We start from the raw sequence: 19,174 nt of genomic DNA, 5'->3' as shown, positions 1-19,174 counted from the left end.
CATTAAAGTATAAATTCTCACCCAATAAAATTAGATGGAGATGGTCTTATAGAAAATGAGTTATTGCCTTTTTCCCATAGTATTTCTGATGGTGAAAATCTAGGGCAACCAATGTTTTAATAGAAAATATAAAATAAATAAACAATAATTCCTTGGCTAATTCTCATGATTTCATGATATGCATAATAATTGCATTTTTGGTTTTGTTTGAATCCATTTTAAAGCTATTAAATATATGCTCAATTGTTGAGTATGTATTCCAGGGAAACCATTGTTTAAATGTTCAAAATAACTAGGTAAGATTTTGTAGCTTCGGTGGTGGTGGTGGGGTTTGATTCTGATTAAATGTAAAATAATTCAAAGAAGTTCAAGAGTCTGGTCTGTATGATTAATAGTCTGCAATAGATATTAGAAATCCAGACAGACTAAAGGCAAAATGCCTTCCCCTCGTAGACAGACTGTATTTTAACCTCCAAGGACTCTGCATATTTAGTCACTCTCTCAATTCAGCTGCCTTTGCCAGCCCAGGCTTCATTGGATTAGAGAGTAGTGGAAAAATCCCCTCTCAGGAGTGATCAGATCAAATTCCCTGAGTGTTTAATCTGTCTGGCACATGGAAGGCCCTCTTGAGCTGTAGAGAGTTCACAGCAGAGAGAGTCACCCTAGGTTGGTGTGCGGGTGCTTGGAAAGTGAAAGCTAGTTGTTCTTTTCTCCTCCCCAACTCACATTCCTGGCCTTCGACATCATGAGGTCATCATTCGGTTGAAATAGAAGAGTGTGTGTTAAGGTCACACATGGCTAGGTGTCATTTTTGTCTGGGTCATTTATACAGGGAGCTTGGTAGATGGAGCCCTGTCACTTCAGAAAGGAAGTTCATTAGTTCTAACCCAAAATTTAACTTATGGTTCTTTAAAGCCTATACACTTGCAAACCTTAGTCAAAATGGAAAATGGTTCATTTCCTTCATAATAATCCAGTGGATCATCTCCTAATCTTCCTGCATGCAGGTTCAGACTCTACTGTCTGTTAGCTGTGTGACCATGGGCAAAATTTTTAACTCATCTATATCTTAGTGTTCTCATCTTTAACACAGAGACAATAATAATACTCCCCACCTAGGATCACTGTAAAGATTGAACAAGCCCAGTTGGGTGGTTCAGTGGTTGAGCGTCAACCTATGAACCAAGAGGTCACCAGTTCGGTTTGATTCCCAGTCAAGGCACATGCCGAGGTTGTGGGCTTGATCCCCAGTAGGGGGTGTGCAGGAGGCATCTGATCCATGTTTCTCTCTCATTGATGTTTCTAGCTCTCTATCCCTCTCCCTTCCTTACTCTCTAATCAAATCAATAAAAAAAATTTTTAAAAATGTAAAAGGTTGAATGAGACCACAAACGTAAACAACTTAGAGCAGTGCCATGTGTATGGGAAGTACTCAGTTGATGTTTATTATTGTTGTTATTAAATTCTATATCCTGATCTCTCATTTACTTTTGGTATTCCCTATGCATCATTTTTTCATGAACTCTGAAAAATGTTAACAGGTTTCTCAATACATCCCCTTTATCAATAAACATTCATTAAATACCTCTATATGTAGGGTATTCTGTCTTGAGAGACTTTCTGACACAACCTAAAAAGATAACTATTCATGCAGTCTGGCCTTTTCATGTGCTAAGATGTGTATGGTAGACTAAAAATGAAAGCAAAATTTAGGGGGTGAGAATAGGTAAGAGTAAACTAGGTGACACTTGCAAAAGTTGGAGATTTACCTGCTTTGAGGGGTAAGTAGTTAATATTGGACCATCAGTATGGAATCATGGGCTAATTAATCCTTGGTTATTTCATATGTATGTTTTTGGAATGAGAGGGGACATTAAGAGCATACAAGAAGACCTCTTTGGTACACACTAGAGTAACTAGGTCACTCAACTGCAGATCCTGAATGGGACATTAAGCAGAAAGAAGACTGGAAGAGAGAAATGATTGCTTATTCAGGGAAAGGAGAGGAGGTAATGGCTCTGTGCCTTCTGGGCTCAATGGGAAGAGAATGGGAAGAAGGAAGAGTAGTCACCAAGGTTCCCTGAATGTGGAAGATGGGCAGTGGGAGAGGTAGGAACACCTGTTCCTATTGTCATTTTCAGATAATAGGCGGGTCTGCACCTGGCACAGAGTAGAGGCAAAAGGAGACTCATGCCAGAGCTAATAGGCCAAATTCATCTCCTGAAGGGCAGTAATGGGCTTCAGGAAATCTGAGCAGGCCAACGTGTGGCTCCATAAGTGTTGCCCTTGAGGAGAGGAACCAGGGATCTGTGTGGATCCACAATGTTCCAGTATCCAGTGTGGGTTCCAAGGTCATCAATTGCAGCAATGATTGTGGAGTGACATCTAGAAAGCCTGAGGGCAAGAAAGGGTCACCCAAGAAATGAATCTCCAGCCAAATTGTCCTTTGAGTATGAAAGGACATATCCACATATCCAAGTGAGATATCCACAAGGATTCAAAAGGTCAAGAAATATAGCATCTATAAGTTCTTTTGCAAATAAAAACTGTCTTGAAAACTAATCTAGGCAAATAAAAAATGAGTGAAAATAAAGAATTCAAGAGCTGAGAGGCTGTGGATTCATTTAAAATAGCTCTGAGAGCAAACAACTGTAGGGAGTATGACCAAAGAAGAGAACTAAAGGTCACATATAAATACAACTAATCAAATTAGAAATGGGAGGAACAGGGGTAGGAAAAAATATCTTAACTAACTTCCTCATCTTTCCCATTAAGGAGTCAGTAGATACCATTTAATGTTGAAAGGGATAATTTAAAAATAACAACAACTTCAGCTCTTAAAATTTTGCATAACATTTTCTTAATTTAGGGAGTCCTCTTAAGAACCAATATCTCTAGTGGTAAAGAAACATTTATCTGATATTCATCAGTCTTTTTTTTTTCAGTTTACAGTTTCTTTCTCATCTGCAAATTAAATTTAATTATTTTAATTTTAAACTGCATGAGTATAATCTCTTTTTGTAAAGGTCAATATGGAGTCATGGAATAATCAATCCTGACTTATTTGGTAAAACTTCCATATATCTTTCAGGCTTTATACCTGTTTATGTCCATGTAGAGGTATCTGGGAGAATGTTTTGTTGTTTGTTTGTTTAAAAAAATTGGTTTTACAGAGAAGAAGAAGAAGAAGAAGAAGAAGAAGAAGAAGAAGAAGAAGAAAGAGAGAGACACACACATTATGTGAAAGGGAAACATTGATCAGCTGCCTCCTGAATGCTCCCTACCGGGGATTGAGCCTGCAACCACAGCATGTGCCCTGACCAGGAATCAAACTGGCAACCTTTAGGTGCTAGGGTCTACCACCTGAGCAACACTGGCCAGGGTTAAATTTTTTTTTTTAATGTCCTCTATCACCTGAATTTTTTGAGAGTATTTGCTGGGCTTTAACTTATTTTATTCTTTCAACAAATCTATATTTAGAGTTTTCAATTTTAGTTTTCTCTCTAAGAACCCTATTGTGTGATAACAATTGAATCAGTTGATGTATTGTCCTTATGACCAGTTTAAGTAAATTGGTCATCTTTTTACAGAACAAGAGGCAATTCTTCTGGAGGGCTTGGGAGTGAGGAGTTGGGGGAGAGGTGTCATTGGTACAGATGAAATGTGTTTATTAAATAACTAGAGTCCTGGTGCACGAATTCGTGCATGAGTGGGCTCTGGCCTGCCCGCCCCATAGGGGCCAATCAGGCCAGGCCGGTCAGGGGGAGGGGCCTCGGGCAGTTGGCCAGCTGGCCCCGCCCCCTGGTCAAACTCCCCGGTCGAACTCCTGGTCGAGGGGACAATTTGCATATTAGCTTTTTATTATATAGGATGTCCTAAACCAGTAATTCTTAGCTGGGGGGAGGGGGAGTTTCACTCCCTTCCCCCAATCCAGGGAACATTTGGCCCTGGCTAGGGAGAGTTTTGTCACCACTGGGGTTGGGGGAGTACTACTGGTATCTATTTAGTTGTTAAACATGCTAAATATACAGGACAGCCCTATAGCAAAGGACTATCTGGTCCAAAATGTTAATAGAGCCAATTTTGAGAAACCCTGCCCTAAAGTCTTAGAAAGGAAACCATTTTATAGACAATTAATTCACTCACAAGAGTGAACCTGGAGACAGAGGATCTAATTTTGGAAATGAAAACTCTCCAAGGAGCTCAGTTTATTCTCTGGCTACAGGGTTTTTAGCCAGTACATTTATTAAAAACAACATTTCTGCTTTTTATTGGTTTTTAATTAGTCTTTAACCGTAATATCAATTTGTTTGTCACTGAGGGATGAGAAATTGTCATTGTAATCAGTGACCTTTACTGAGCTGGTCTCTGAATTTGGTCCTTAACCTGTTGAGCAAGCCCAGCCAGGCTACTTGAAGTCTTTGTGAAACCAGTTGATGGTCAGGATTAGTTGAATGAAGCAAGAAGTTAATGCAGGAAGACTGGACCTGGCTTGGTATATAAGCATGTAGGAATGAACTCCCGCTCCTCACTCACCGTAAGGTCTATCCATTTCCATGAATCAGAAACAACACATCAATACCTGGGAGCGGGAATGGCTTCAGTTGAGTGGAGATTTTGCTTTCAGCCCAACAGCACCCACGCCAGAGAAAATCTGTGCATGCTGAATTGCCTGCCTGGTTTATGATTACAAACAGCCTTCATAGGAAATCTCAGCATCGCTGGCTGCTGCTTTCAGCATCTCTTTCTGAAGTCAATATCCCTTGATGTCAATTATTTTATTTTAGCCACAGCCATTACTCTCTGGCAGTGCTTCCTGCAAATGTGTCATTTCAGGAAAGCTAAACCTGGAAATGGCTTGTGACGCGCCATCTGACGTGACCATGCCAAGAACACATGGCTCTTGTGCGTATTAGATGCCAGATGAACAGAGCTCTTGATCTGAAACTTTGATAAGGTCAAAAATTTTTGCAAAAATTAAAAGCCACCATTTCCTTGGCTGTAAGTGATGTAGTGTTCTCATCTATCTTTAAAATACTTAATGCAAGCCCAAGCATCTGAATTTAATTGTAATTCAGTGAACCTAACCCATTCACTACAAAGCAGGTATCTATTGAAGGTTTTGGGCAGCAGGAGAAAGTAAGGGATGGCACTGAGGATAGACCTTCTAATCTCTAAATAACCTTTGATGGAACCTCTGCTCCTATAGCTCTGTCTTGTGCCCTCTGATTAGGTCAGGGGCATTCTTCTTGCTGTTGGGAACAATTTGATTTAGACCTTCTCTGATGTCTTAGGCTATGCAGAGAACTGGTGAGAACTTCGGGAAGAAGATCGAGAAATCATAGCTGTCCCACTTGATTTGGTCTGTTGTTGATATTCAGAGTATGATGGCAAAAATGGATTACTTATTAATTGGTTTATGGCAGGTTAAGTACTGAGATAATGTTGGACTTTTCCCCCAATGATTTTTCTGAAAATAATCTTTTTATTTTTTATGATTTAAACCTAGAGTAAGCCATAAAAAAACAAATGAACACTCCCTTATTGATAAACAAAGAGAAAATACTCCCTTGATGTAAGGGGGTGTGGCATGAGGCTCTTTCTAGCATTCTGTCAGCTTCAATTAACAAGCAAAGCTTCAGTGCTCATTACCCTTAGGTTATAAAATAGCAAGTGGTTATTAACTGCTCTTAAGAGGAGCTATAATTACAGTATCACCAAATGCTGAGTGTGTGGTTTCTTCCCCTCCCCCTTTTTAATGTACCAGGGATTCCAGCATCTCTTCACACTGTTCTAATTTAAAAGTCTCCAGTGATCTCTAGCCCCCGGCATTTCCTACCATCCCAAGAATAATAGCAACACTTATCTACCTAAAATAAACAAGCAGACACTTTAAGGACAGCTGGAGACCTTGAACAGTTTTGACCATGGCTTATCAGCCTCCTGTGATGCAGCTGTAAAGCCAGGAAACTCTTGAAAACTTAACTTTATCCTGAATACATCCCTAGCAGTGTCACATCTGCATTCATGAGCTGGAAGGAATCTAGGGACTTAAATGAAGTTAGGTAACCTAACTTACAAGGCCATTGGGAAGGGTTCCTTCACTCTTGATGTGATTATCCTCATTATTCATTCTGCACAGGGGAGGTGGATGGGGTGGGGGTGGGGGGAACCTGTTGTCTATACATAACTGTGAACCGAACATGTCAGGAGTCTGCCAGGCCCATATCTGCATCTTTGCATTTTGTTGTCACTCTTAACCAACAAGGTATAATGGGTTCCTCTGCTGAAATCAAGAAGTACTGAAATATATGGATATGGAGAAATCTCCAAAGCACAGTGACAACTTAGCAACTTGCCAGAGCCTTGGGAGTAGGGGAGTATAACCTGAAGCCTGTGTAGTCTTTGGTGTGCTCAATCTTTTAGGGAGTCCAGTGGAGGCTAGTGCAGGACTGAAGCTTTCTAACAGTATGTATATGCGACATAAACATGTATCTTATCATTCACCAGAAGGGACGCTACTGATGTGCTAGGAGAGAGACCCAACATTTACACTTCCCAACAGTAAAATTGAGATTACAGGGACCTTTCCACCTTTCAATGCTCTGTCTCCCCTTCTATTTACAGGGCAGACAAGTGGGTTTACAGTTGTTAATATGAAAAAATACTATAATAATTAATAAATAATATTACAAGAATATATTTTGTTTCACATACAACTGTAAACCACTTTTGCCCCACCATGTATTGTACGTATATTGTGAGACACCTGCCTGGGGCCCAGTGTCCAGATGGCAGCTCTGGGACTAAGAGACCAGTAGATGAATACTAACTGCCCTTATTGCATCATCAGTTTAGTGAAATGGCTATAGGTATACATCAATGTTATTCATTAGCTGAGCACCTACCATGGGGATTAGTTTTGGAGACGCAAAGATGGAAAGACCATTGTTTCTGCTTCCAAAAATTTTTCAGTCTACTTGCTGAGAAAATCCAAAGAGATACTTCAGAATCCCAAGAGGAAAGTCAATGGAAGAGAATTGCTTGAGGATTTCAGAGGAGACTTCTAGGAAGAGGTAATAGCTCGGGTGAGTATTGGAGAGAAAAGAGGAATTAGATGTCAGGGGGAGTTGGGAGTGGGTGGACGGGAAGTAGGAGAAAGGGCATTGCAAGTTGAGGCAATGGCAGAGCAATCACTCACTGTTGAGAAACAGCAATTGTGTAGAGCTCCTGGTTGACCTGTTCCTAAGGTTGGCATCCTTTCGGCCTTGTTTTCCTTGTGTTAGCAGCCTTCTTCAGGACAGAAAGGCCTGCCCAGGCACTGCAGGCCTGTTACGGGTTTCAGAATGATTCAATAGCATAGCTGGATCTGGCTCTCACCAGTTAGCAGGTGCAATCTGAGCTCTATTGGCCCCCCAAGAGAAGGGCCAATAGGAGTGAACTCTAAACAGTTAAATGGTTGCACCAGCAAAATAAAGGGCCCAGTGTGGAGTGGGGATAAATATACCCTAGAACATTAAGAAATCAAGGTAAGAAGTCTTTGGCTTCCTCTGCTTCATTTTCAGTCCTACTTTACGTCCACCCTCAATTCCTCTGTGTCTGGAAGGAAAATGCAGAGTCACGACACTTTGATACCAGTTACATCTGACTGGATCTGGAGCTTCGTGCATTAGGGAAGTGGGAGGTCTTCCGTTCCAATGTTTAATTCCCCTCCTACTGCCTTCCCTCCTCCCCAGTCTCACTTAGCCATTTCTCCAGCTGTTGTTGGTAAGGAAATGGTAAACATGCACATAGCTTAAGTATGACAATATTATACAGAGCTCTCTTCGTGCGGCTGCTATATAAACCAGGCTCATGTATTGTAAAACCACAATGAGCAGCAAGAAGCATCCCTTCCTTTAAAGCATATCTCTGGCTGGTTCTCCGATTGAGATAGTTCCCAAGCACTTCTTAGGTGGCCTGACCACTGAAGGTCAAATGAAAACAGCCTGGCAATGAACTAGCATATCAAAGCAAGAGACTTCCTTCCACTGGCCTTCTTCTTTCTTCCACTTCTCACAGATTGCTTATTATGCCCAAAAAACAAATAAGATCTGATCATTCCTCCCCTCAAATCTTTCTTCATTGGTCACAAACTGTGACCTCTCCTACCTGCCACAGCCCAGTGGAAGGAAGGTGAGGCTGGTGCAAGATTTCATATTAACATTCAGCACTTGACAAAAGCTATGATTGTTTTTAAATTAAAACAAAACAAAACAAAAGAAAACAAAACAAATGATCATCTCCTAGTTTTTGAATGCAGGTTGATCCAGATTTGCTTCTTAGTCTGCCTTTCATTACAGTGTTTTAAATTAAGGTTGGATGCATGAGCACTGGGCAATAAAGGGGAGGAGAACACCATCATCTGATGGATTTACCTCAAGGTCACTAACTGGAAAAATTCCATTGTTCAGTCATGGCAGGTGTGTCTCCATCCTCCCTCCCTAAGCCCAGGTTGCACTGGCCTTGGCTTCCACACACCCCACGGAGTGTGACCCAGGAGCAAGCCCACGCAGTGAGGCTGTGGAGGAGTCTCCAAGTTAAGGAGAGAAAAGCCCTGCCTGGAGAGTGCAGTTAAGAGCACTATTTCTTTATTTCTGGCTTCATCCTAGTCACACTTTGTTGCACATTCTGCAGTGAGCAAAGGGGAGCACTGTTTATCCACACAGATATGGAATTGTTGATCTTAATTGGTCTTCATAACTGTCTGCTTGGTTTTCATTTCTCTTCCTCCCAGTTTAATTAACCCTTCTCCCTGGCCCCTGAAACCAGTGTCCTGTCCATGCCAAAATGCTGACTCCCACAGCAATGGGGCTGGCGAACAGACAGATCTGTCACAGAGCAGTCCTTGTTTTTTAGTCTGCATTATCGACAGATCATCAGAGGGACTATTGGCTTTGTGCTGGGGTATGAAGAAAGGACATCCCTATTGCTTAATTGTTGCCTAATTTAGTAGTCAAGAAAGTGGTTTCTTAGGGGTAGAAAAGGTGAAGTTTTATTGAAAGGAATGCCCAAGATATGATATTGTGAATTACATACCTACCTTTCTTCATGTGAGTGTATTTTTTAATAGATATATTCTTGAAAATATATGTTGAAACTTAAAAAGTTATTATAACTACTAGTACAGACGTGCTATTTCAGACTTTGGTTATGTGAAAAAAACAGTTTGTAAATAAATACTCCCTCTCTAATTTAGTTTATTTTCTTTTAATATATTTTTATTGATTTCAGAGAGGAAAAGAAAGGGAGAGAGAGAGACAGAAACATCAATGATGAGAGAGAATCATTGATCGGTTGCCTCCTGCACGCCCCACACTGGGAACTGAGCTCAAAACGCAGGCACGTGACTTGAGCCATGACCTCCCAGTTCACAAACTGATGCTCAACCACTGAACCACACTGGTCAGGCTAGTTTCTATATAATGAGTGTACCAAAGGTTGAGTTTGCATAAAGCCAGGGCAACCTGAATTTTGACCTGCATCTCACTGTGCCACTGATGGGAAGGTGTGACCGATGGTGTGCTGCCTTTTACATAGTCCCCACCTGCTGTCAACCACCTGCTCGCCTGCTGGCAGATTTTGTCCTGCCAGAGACTCAGTATGACCTCATTTATTTGAGGTTTTGAGTATGTGTTATCAAAGCCCAAGTGACTCTAGGCATTGTTCATTCAACTGGAGGCAGAATTGCAACCCATGAGAGTGGTACAATCCCTTAGAGTGGGGTTGTTCAATATGGGGCTGTTCCCTGGAAAATTACCCTGTCCATCTAGACACCTGACCTCCATGGATTCGATTCTAATGTTTGGTGAGAGGAAACTGCCGTGACAATCTGCTTGAAATGTTTTCCAAGCAAAGTCCCAATGTCCTTTGAGAACAAATTCTTCAACTTTTTCCACTTCCAGCCTGAGAAACAGGTTAGAGTTTGAGTTACTATTTGTTAGAGGCATTTTGAATGTACCCTAATTTACGTGTAACCTGGCCTTTATGTTCTATGGGAGTAATAATAGAATATTTATTGAAAAGGGAAATTACATAAGGTAAGTAGTCTGGTCCTTACCCAGGCTGCCCCATCCTGAGGGAGAGTCTGTGCCATGTGTTATGAAGGGCAATGAAGGCCCTGCCCCTCAAAGCCTTCCCTAGACCAGGAAAGGATACCCCAGCATTCCTATCCCCCAGTCACCAGCTCAGTCATCATCCCCTTAGTGCAAATGTAGGTACGGCTGGTGCCACATTCTGGGCCCTTCTGCTAGGGAAGGTTACTGACAACGTAGACCATCCTCCCTTTCTCACAATTATTCCTAGGCCTATTCCTGCTGTCCAGGAATATCATTGCCTATGATTTTCCATTCATCACTTATTTGATAAATTCATTTGTCATCCTTCCCTGGGCTTGCTGGGCACAAAGCACTGTGCTTCATGATGGAAATGCCAAGCTGATTAAGACCCACTGCAAGAGGATGCAAGCCACCACGGAGGCCACCGTGTGCACAGGCAGCGAGCACAGCATTGTGTGAGAGAGTTGTGATAGGAGTATGGACAGCATCAAAGACACAGAGCAGGGGTCGCTGTGACAAATTAGTGAACGTTATTTGTAATAATGTTCATCACTATGAGCTTAAAGCTAAGGCATTCTCTAAAATCATTCTTATTGCTCAATATCGGACTTTATCATTTCTTTACTATTGACACATGTGGACAAATTGGGGGGGGGGTGTGTTTCTTGGAGATATTGGCTTTGCTAAAGTAGTGCCCACCCTGAAAAAAAAAAATAAGAACTGAAAATATAAAGCATATACTTCAACCTACCCATACAGGGAATCTGGGAGCAATTTCACATAATTTCTGTTTTAAAATATTTTAATCTAAAGACATCATTTTAAGACATCTCTTCAGATACTGATGAATAAATCCTTCGTAAATTTGTGGATGTGTCATAAATTAAAAATGTCAAGCAACACATTAGATTTGGAAGTGGAGACATTTCTCAGGAACCAAAATTATGTATGTGGAAACAGAGATGGATTAAGAAATACAAGCAAAATCCCACCAATAACAATTGAAATGGAAATTACCAGGGTAGAAATTACTCTTGATTAAGGGAAATGCTTGCAATACAGATTTTTATAGTGCAATTCTATTATTATTTATATACTACTTACCTGGCATTCATCCTATGCTAGCCTGCATTATTGGGGGGAAGGGAGTTCCTCTCTTTCCTTATCTAAAATGCCAACTCCTGAGGGTAAGGATTTATTGAATCCCCAGGATCTGTGTGTTCAGTGAATGCTGCTATTTCTGCTACTGATGGTTCTAGCGGCTAGGTCCTCAAACTTTTTAAAAAGGGGGCCAGTTCACTGTCCCTCAGACATTCCACACGTGCGCACTGCGGGCCCCTGGACGAGTTGGCTGCTAAGCAGGACAGGCAGCGGTGGCAAAAACACCCAGTGGGCTGGATAAATGTTTTTGGCGGGCCGCATGTGGCCCGTGGGCCATAGTTTGAGGACCCCTGTTCTGAACCCACGTCAGTGGTTAAAATCCTGCCAACTCAGATCTCACCAGGCCTTTATTATCTTCAATTCCCAGTTCTCGCTGGGTGCATTGGCACCAACATTATGGTGTTTTTACTTCAGGGTGCCTAAGTACTGGAAGGGGACAGGCATGTTCTCTTTTTACTAAGAACAGCCTAAGAGTAACATTTGCCAGGCTTCCAAAGGGAAATAGAGTGGAATATGGCTATTATGATGTGTGTATGTGATGGAAAGCATGACTCCAAAGGAATTTGGAATGAATATAATGAAGTAATAAGGATGAATAGTTTGATTAAATCTAGTAAAGGAATATCTAGTCTTAGAATCTGCAAAAAACTTGATGATATAAATGAAGACAGGGTCACGGCAGGGTCTCCAGTGCAACCAAGTGTGTGTATCAGCACAGTGTGGAAAGTTCCAGAAGCATCCAGGCGTGAATCTAAAAGTTCATAACTTTCATTGGATGCAGTGGCAAAACATGGAAAGAAAACTACCACAGTGCATAGATGTCTATGGGGAAAGCTACCTGCCAACCTGTGCACCGTCTCTTACCCCTCACACTGGGAATGGAAGTGCCTGGAAGATAGGGGCTTCTGCTTCTGCTTATGTCACTCAGTAAGTGATAGGTAATGAGGCTCCAAGGACAGCTTTGTAGGGCAAAGGAAAACACAGCCAAGAAAGGCTACTTAAGTAGAAAGTGGGAGGTTGGAAGACTGAGCACTTTATTGGACAAAAGGTCAACATTCATGAGTGAGAAAAAAGAGGTGTTGTTTGGGGGTGGGGAAGTGATGGAGGAAAAATTCCAAAGTATGCCGCAAGTCAGGCTTAGGAATGTGTCTCAATTAGGAAAGGAAGTGAGCTGGAAGCTCTGTCTTCTGATGCGCATGGACAGGGATGGAGAGAGAGGAGGGGGAGCAAGTGAGGAAAGGGCCAGACAGGAGCATGAACTAGTCCATAGGGATGTAGGGCTTTGCACTAAGCCCTGAAATACCCAACGAGCATATGACAATTTTAAAATTGGACTTTTGCCCACAACAACATTGAACTATCTCAGTTTGGTGCAAAAGGGTAGGGCATCTTTCCTCCAGAATGAGTGCGGCTTGAGGGGTAATTCTCCTGATTCTGCAGCTCTGCTATGTCAGGTTTGCCCACTCTGGGGCAACAAGGGCTTTCTTTGATGACTTCCTGGCTCAAGTGATACTTACTGGTAGCTAACTGTGCTGGGTCTTCCTGTTTACCTCCTCACACATGCAGGTTCATTCTCCCCCTTTTTTGTGCTCAGCCCTGTGCCCTGAGAAGCTGACCCTGAGTTCAGAGGTAGAAGGAGAGAGAGGCCAGGGTATTTTCTTGCTGCTCCCTCTCTGCTTCGTTGTCTCATCTATGGCGGTTGCTGTGTCTCTTTACAGACTCAACTTTCATTGGGTTCCCAAAACACTACTTCCTTCCCTTTCAGCCTAGGATGGTACCAGCCTCCCATTATTGCTGCAACACCCTGGTTTATTCACTTAGCCCTGCTCACACCTCTGTCTCTCTACCTTGATAATCTGAAGTGAATTTTGTCTCTTGCCAAAACAAACACTGATGTTGGGCCAAGCTCTGTTCTAAGTTTTTTGTGTGCATGAACCCATTTTATCCTCCCAATACTTTATTGATGAGGCTGGGCCACAAAAAGGTTCAGGCACTTGCCTAAGGTAACACAGTAAGTGGCAGAGTCAAGGTTTGAACCTAGACAGTTGAGCTCTAAACTCTTAGCACTTAACCACTGATCCATCCTATCTCTCTTCCAGCTCACTTCACTTCCTGAAGCACAGCTAAGAATGAGAAAGTAGATGCAAAGATGCAAAGAGTTCTAATAGTAGTTCATATACTAAAGCTTATTAGCTCATATACTGAAGCTTATTCATAGGAAAACCTCACAGGTCACAATTAACTCTAATGTTGCTTCATTCTAATAAAATAGGATATCAGATTTCCTACTCCAATGGTTCTCAACCTTGGTTGTACAACAGAATCACCTGAGGATTTTGAAATGGTCCTTGTGCCAGGACATGCCCCAGACATTAAATCAGAACACTGGAAATGGGACGCAGGAATGGATAGTGTTTTAAATTCCCCGGAGATGTTAGCATGCTGTCAAAAATTGAGAACTATGTCCTAGCCCACAGTAGCTCTTACTAGAAGGCAAGGATTATGCGTGGATAGGCCTGGTGATATAAGAGTAACAGCTGACAGCTACAAAAAGGGAGGATAACAAGAAGCTATGGAGAGTTTGTGCAAGAACAGCCCCTCTTCCACCTTCATTCCTTGAAAAAGGGTCATGATCTGAGTTCACTTAATGCTTGGGCAAATTGTTCCTGGGTCTGAAAACAGGTTATTTTCTTATTATTACATTTCTAGAGGCCCAGTGCATGAAATTCGTGCACAGGGAATGGGGGGGTGTCCCTCAGCCCGGTCTGCACCCTCTCACAATCTGGGACCCCAACTGCCGGTGTAACTGGCAGTCGGACATCCCTCTCGCAATCCAGGACCGCTGGCTCCTAACCGCTCACCTGCCAGCCTGATCGCCCCTGACTGCTCGCCTACCTGCCTGTCTGATTGCCCCTAACTGCCTCTGCCTGCCTGCCTGATCGCCCCTAACTTGTTCACCTGCCTGCCTGCCTGATCGCCCCTAACTGTTCACCTGCCTGCCTGCCTGATTGCCCCTAACCACTTTATGCCAGCCTGATTGCTCCTAACCACCTCTGCCGTGGTGGCTTTGTCCAGAAGGACGTCTGGAATGATGTCCAGAAGGTTGTTTGGCTGTCTGGTCTAATTAGCATATTATGTTTTTATTATTATAGATAGTAATTGTCCTGAGTTACTTTTTTACTTATCATTTATTTTTAAAGGCATTAATATATGAAAAGCTTAACATACTAAGAAAGTTACAATTCACAAATGTGCTCGATAATGATATTGACAGATTAACTTTTCTGCACTATTTGTGATCTTGAGTTTGTTTTACCGATTCATATTTTCATGTTCGGTTATTCAGACTGATTATTCCCTAGAAATACCTGGCTGATTAAGCATGAGTCACATGCAACAAAAGCAAATGCAGATGTTTGTGCCACTCAACCAAGTATTCATAAAGAAAATGATGTAAACTTTGTTCACATCGACCAGGGCACATCAAAATACCCTTCTCCTTGGGAGAGAGCTGCACCTATTAAAAAATACTGCACCTTCCTTCTTTTTTATTTTGTTTGAAACTCATATAGTAACCAGTAGGATAACCACTCATGTACCAAGAGATTAACATAATTTCCAAAGCATCAGGATCATCAAGAGAATCTGGACATATGGGAGGTGGTGGTGGGATTATTGGTGGTTCAGAGGGAAATGAAGGCAGCCAGCATGATAGGAAGGGTGGTGGGCCATTGAATTTTAGACATAGCTTTCCTGGTGCCAGTTCTGATTCTGACCTGGGGAGAGGGGTGGAGGGAGAGAAGGGTTCCACAGAACAGCTTTTGACTTGCTGTTATTTGGTTTGTTTCCAGGATACGTGCAGGAGTTATCATTTCATCTGTTGAAATTTGACTTTCATTTTCATTCTCCTGAGCACCCTGTTCTATGTTATTAGCTACTTCAGCCCTTGTGGAAAGTAGATCAGACAGATTTTGCTCCTCTCTATTTCCGCAGCCGGTAAAAGCCACAGTTCTCGCTCTTAAAATCAATGGCAGCAAAGATCGCTGGGTAAATGCAGTCTTCTCCTGACCAAATGGCAGAACATTTGTCACCGATTTTCCACTGCTTCAAGGGACTTGTGCTATCCTTTTTTTGGCTTTTATTTGTAGCAGGTTTTCTTTTAGGTGTGCCTTTTGATTTATCTGAAGCTTCAGAAATGTCACCATTCTTTAGAGCAGCGGTTCTCAACATGTGGATCGCAACCCCTTTGGCAGTCGAACGACCCTTTCACAGGGGTCGCCTAAGACCATCCTGCATATCAGATATTTACATTACGATTCATAACAGTAGCAACATTACAGTTATGAAGTAGCAACGAAAATAATTTTATGGTTGGGTCACAACATGAGGAACTGTATTTAAAGGGCCAGAAGGTTGAGAACCACTGCTTTAGAGCATGCTCATATGAGGCCACAGCTTTATCTAAGTTTTGATCAGTGCTGTATCATCCCACTTGTCTGAATCGCTCTGAGTCATGTGCAGGGACACAGCCACCACCACGAGGTGAATGCCACGTTCGAGGAATGGGCTGTCCACCTCCCTGAGTCACTTAAGGTAGAATTACTGTTATCATACTTTGTTTACTGAAGCAAAGGAAATATACACCTTTTAGAAAGCTTTTCACCTCCCAAAATGACATCATTAAGGTTACTCTTAAATAGGTCAACTTCAGGTATCAGGAAGATTCACTTGAAATATGATACTTCTTATTGATCTATAGATGCCAAAGAAAAGAAATTGCCATATGAGGCATATGTTTATCAAATATTCCCACCTGCTCTTTAGCAGAAGCTAAGTCCACCTGCTCTTGATTCATGGTCATAGTTGACATTTAAAACTTGTTTAGTCCTGATGTGAGTGATTGGACAAACACGAGCACTCACCAGGTGGGTGCCAGCGCTGGTTCCCTGGGAAATGGTGCAAACACAAGGAGAACTCAGGCTCCGGGTATCTGAACATCAGACAGTTTCCTGTTGTCAGAGTTGGTCATGTCTTTTGGACTGGACTGGAATATTCCATCAGCCTGTTCCTTACAGCAGACCAAATGACTTTGATTTCTTTCTGATGTTTCTTGTGGCTCCTCTTGTTTACATGCTTGCCTGCAAAAAGCTGATGTGGGGATGTGATGACAGCTTGTGGGCTGCTGAGCGACTGGCACTGGTCCACCAGAGTCCAGCCTCATTTCTTCCCCCACCATTAGCTCAGAAGTTGGGGCACTGAGCAAGGGGAAATTCGACAATGACCATGCCAAACATAAGCCAAGAGCCCCACTTCGCCCCACTTCGCTCATCTGTTTCAGCCCTGCATCTCTGCTCCCAGTAACTCTTCCCCTCCCCATTCTCAAAGAGCCCTGGTACTGTTTTTTATTAGTTCACTCTGAAAACAAATATTTCAGCCTAGGTACACAGAGGGATCTTCAAGGCGTGGTTTCTGGGGAATGTCTTACAGCAGCAGCCTCACACAGGCTCAGCTCCTGTTGAGTTGCTTGTCTTTGACACTGTTGACATTTGGGATCATGCTGTTCTCTGTTGTGGGGCTGTGTTGTGCACTGTAGGGTGTATAGCAGCACCCCTGGCTTCTACACACTGGATGCCTGGAGCATGCAGACTCTCTCCCAACATTGTGGCAATGAAAATGTCTCCAGACATAGCCAATATCTCCTGGGGGAAAAACTGCCCCTGTTTAAGAATCACTGTGCTAAGGAAAAGACATGAGGAGACCCTAACCTTCAATCTCCATTGGACACTGGGGTCAATAACTAAATTGAAATCTCCAGCACTTGACTGTGAGATATGTGGGCAGTTGTCTTCTAGTTGTCGTGTTGTCTTGAGGATGAAGCATTAGGTCTGTTCTGTATGGAATCCCTGGGTTGACTGGAAACTTCCCAATAGTCAGAGTTGTCCCAAGTTGAAATGAATGGTCTCAGGGGTGGCTGGACTCCCCTTAGGGGGCAGGCTGGATATCTTCTATTTGCTCTTCCAGGACCATCTAACCTCCTCTCCCCTGCTCTGTGCCCCAGAGTCTCACCTATAGGGACTCTATTGATGGGCTTCTTTGCCTTCTGGTTTCTAGTTGGAGGGACAGAGGAGGTGAGGTCAGGGCATTCATTCCCCAGGTGCCCTCATCATGCAAGGTCACTGTGGGCTTACTGTGCCCCGTGACAGGGGTCTCAGCTACTGTGGGGTGGCCACCATTCAGAGTGCTCTGCCACTTGTGCCCAGGTGTGATAGAGAAGCATCTCAAGTACTAGCCTGGCTGCTCATTTGATCCTCATGAGGACCTTTAGGAAGGAGGTGCTAGTATTTTCTGCATTTTGCTCATCAGAAAACTGAACTCTAGAGGGGTTGTGAATTTCCCAAGATCACTTGGCTATAAGTGGTAGAGCTGGGATTGAACACAGGAAATATGACCCACAGCCTGTGCTATATTAAACAACATAATTGTGCTCTCTCATTTACTGCTCACAATTCTAGGAAGTAGGTATCATCATCCCCTCTTTATAGTCCTTGTGTAGCATTGCTGTAATACAGTGCAGGGGCTTGAGCCTCTGGTGCCTATAGTTTGTCAGTCTTGAAAAAATTGTTCATTCTCCCTTATTGTCTGTGAATGAGAAATGTTTAAAGTTTTCCTGTACACTTAAAACTGTAACACATTGTTGAGAAAATTAAAGAAAACCTAAATAAGTGGAGAGATATAATGTGTTCATGAATCAGGACATTCAATATTGGTAAGATGTCAATTTCTCTGAATTGATTTGTAGATTCAACATCATCCCAATCAAAATATCACTAGGCTTTTTTTTGGGTAGAAATTTACAAACTAATCTGAATTTCATGTAGAAGCACAAAGGATCTATAATAGCAAGATAAAACAAAACAAACAAAAGCAAAAAAGGGCAAAAATATTGACAAAAGAAGAACAAAGTTGAAAGACTAATGCTACCTGACTTCAACACATTATAAAGCTACACTAGTCATGAGAGTCTGGTATTGGCTTAAAGATAGACGAATAGATAAATAGAACAGAAGTAGATCTCCACACATATCATAGACAATGGTGCAAAGAAAATTTAGTGGAGAAACATGGGCCTTTCAACAAATGGTGTTAGTATAAGTGGATATCCATATCTAAAATAATGAACTTCAATCCATACCTCCCATCATGTAAGTATTAACCCAAAATGGATCAGAGATAAACATAAAACCGAAACCATAAACCTTCTAGAATAAAATATAGGAGAAATGTTTTGACCTTGTGTCAGGCAAAGATTTCTTAGATATCACACCAAAAGCATAATCCATAAAAGAACAAATTAATAAGCAGGACTTCATCAAAGTTAAAAATGTTTGCTCTTCCAAAGACACTGTTAATAGAATAAAAAGACAAGCCAGAGACAGGAAGAAAATATTTATAACACATGAATGTATCTAACAAAATAATTGCACCCATAATGGATTTTAAAAGTCTCAAAACTCAATAATAAGAAAACAAACAACCCAATTTACAAAATAGACAAATTATATGAACAGACATATGACAAGTAAGCAAATGGAAAGATGCTCAAGATCATTAGTCATTAGGGAAATGCAAAGTAAAACCATGATAAAATAACACTCCACACATATTAGAATTGCTAAAAGAAAAAGAAAAATCTGATCACACCAAGTTTGTCAAGGATATGGAAGAACTGGGGCTCTCATATATTGCTGATGGGACTATAAAATGGTACAATTACTTTGGAACACAGTCTGTCAGTTTCTTAGAAAGTTAGGTATATATCTACCATATGACCTAGTCATCTATTCCTAGGTTTTTACTCAAGAGAAAAGAAAGCACATGTCCATTGAAAGACTTTTATACAAATGCTCATCAAGCTT

The 19,174-nt window shown here is 41.9% G+C and overlaps 1 protein-coding gene and 1 pseudogene across 1 annotated transcript in view; both read right to left on the bottom strand.

The window, feature by feature from the left end:
* NEDD9 (neural precursor cell expressed, developmentally down-regulated 9) overlaps positions 1 to 19,174 on the bottom strand; it is a 177,806-nt gene that overhangs the window by 80,244 nt on the left and 78,388 nt on the right. The gene's annotated exons all lie outside the window — the stretch shown is intronic.
* LOC139004402 (survival motor neuron protein-like) lies at positions 12,621 to 15,773 on the bottom strand (annotated as a pseudogene).

Source organism: Myotis yumanensis, unplaced genomic scaffold, assembly GCF_028538775.1.
Source record: "Myotis yumanensis isolate MYYU_CA2020_CCGP unplaced genomic scaffold, mMyoYum1.0.hap1 SCAF_2, whole genome shotgun sequence".
Lineage (NCBI taxonomy): Eukaryota > Metazoa > Chordata > Mammalia > Chiroptera > Vespertilionidae > Myotis > Myotis yumanensis.
Note: the sequence above shows the minus strand (reverse complement) of the source record. Positions and strands in the feature narration are given on the sequence as shown.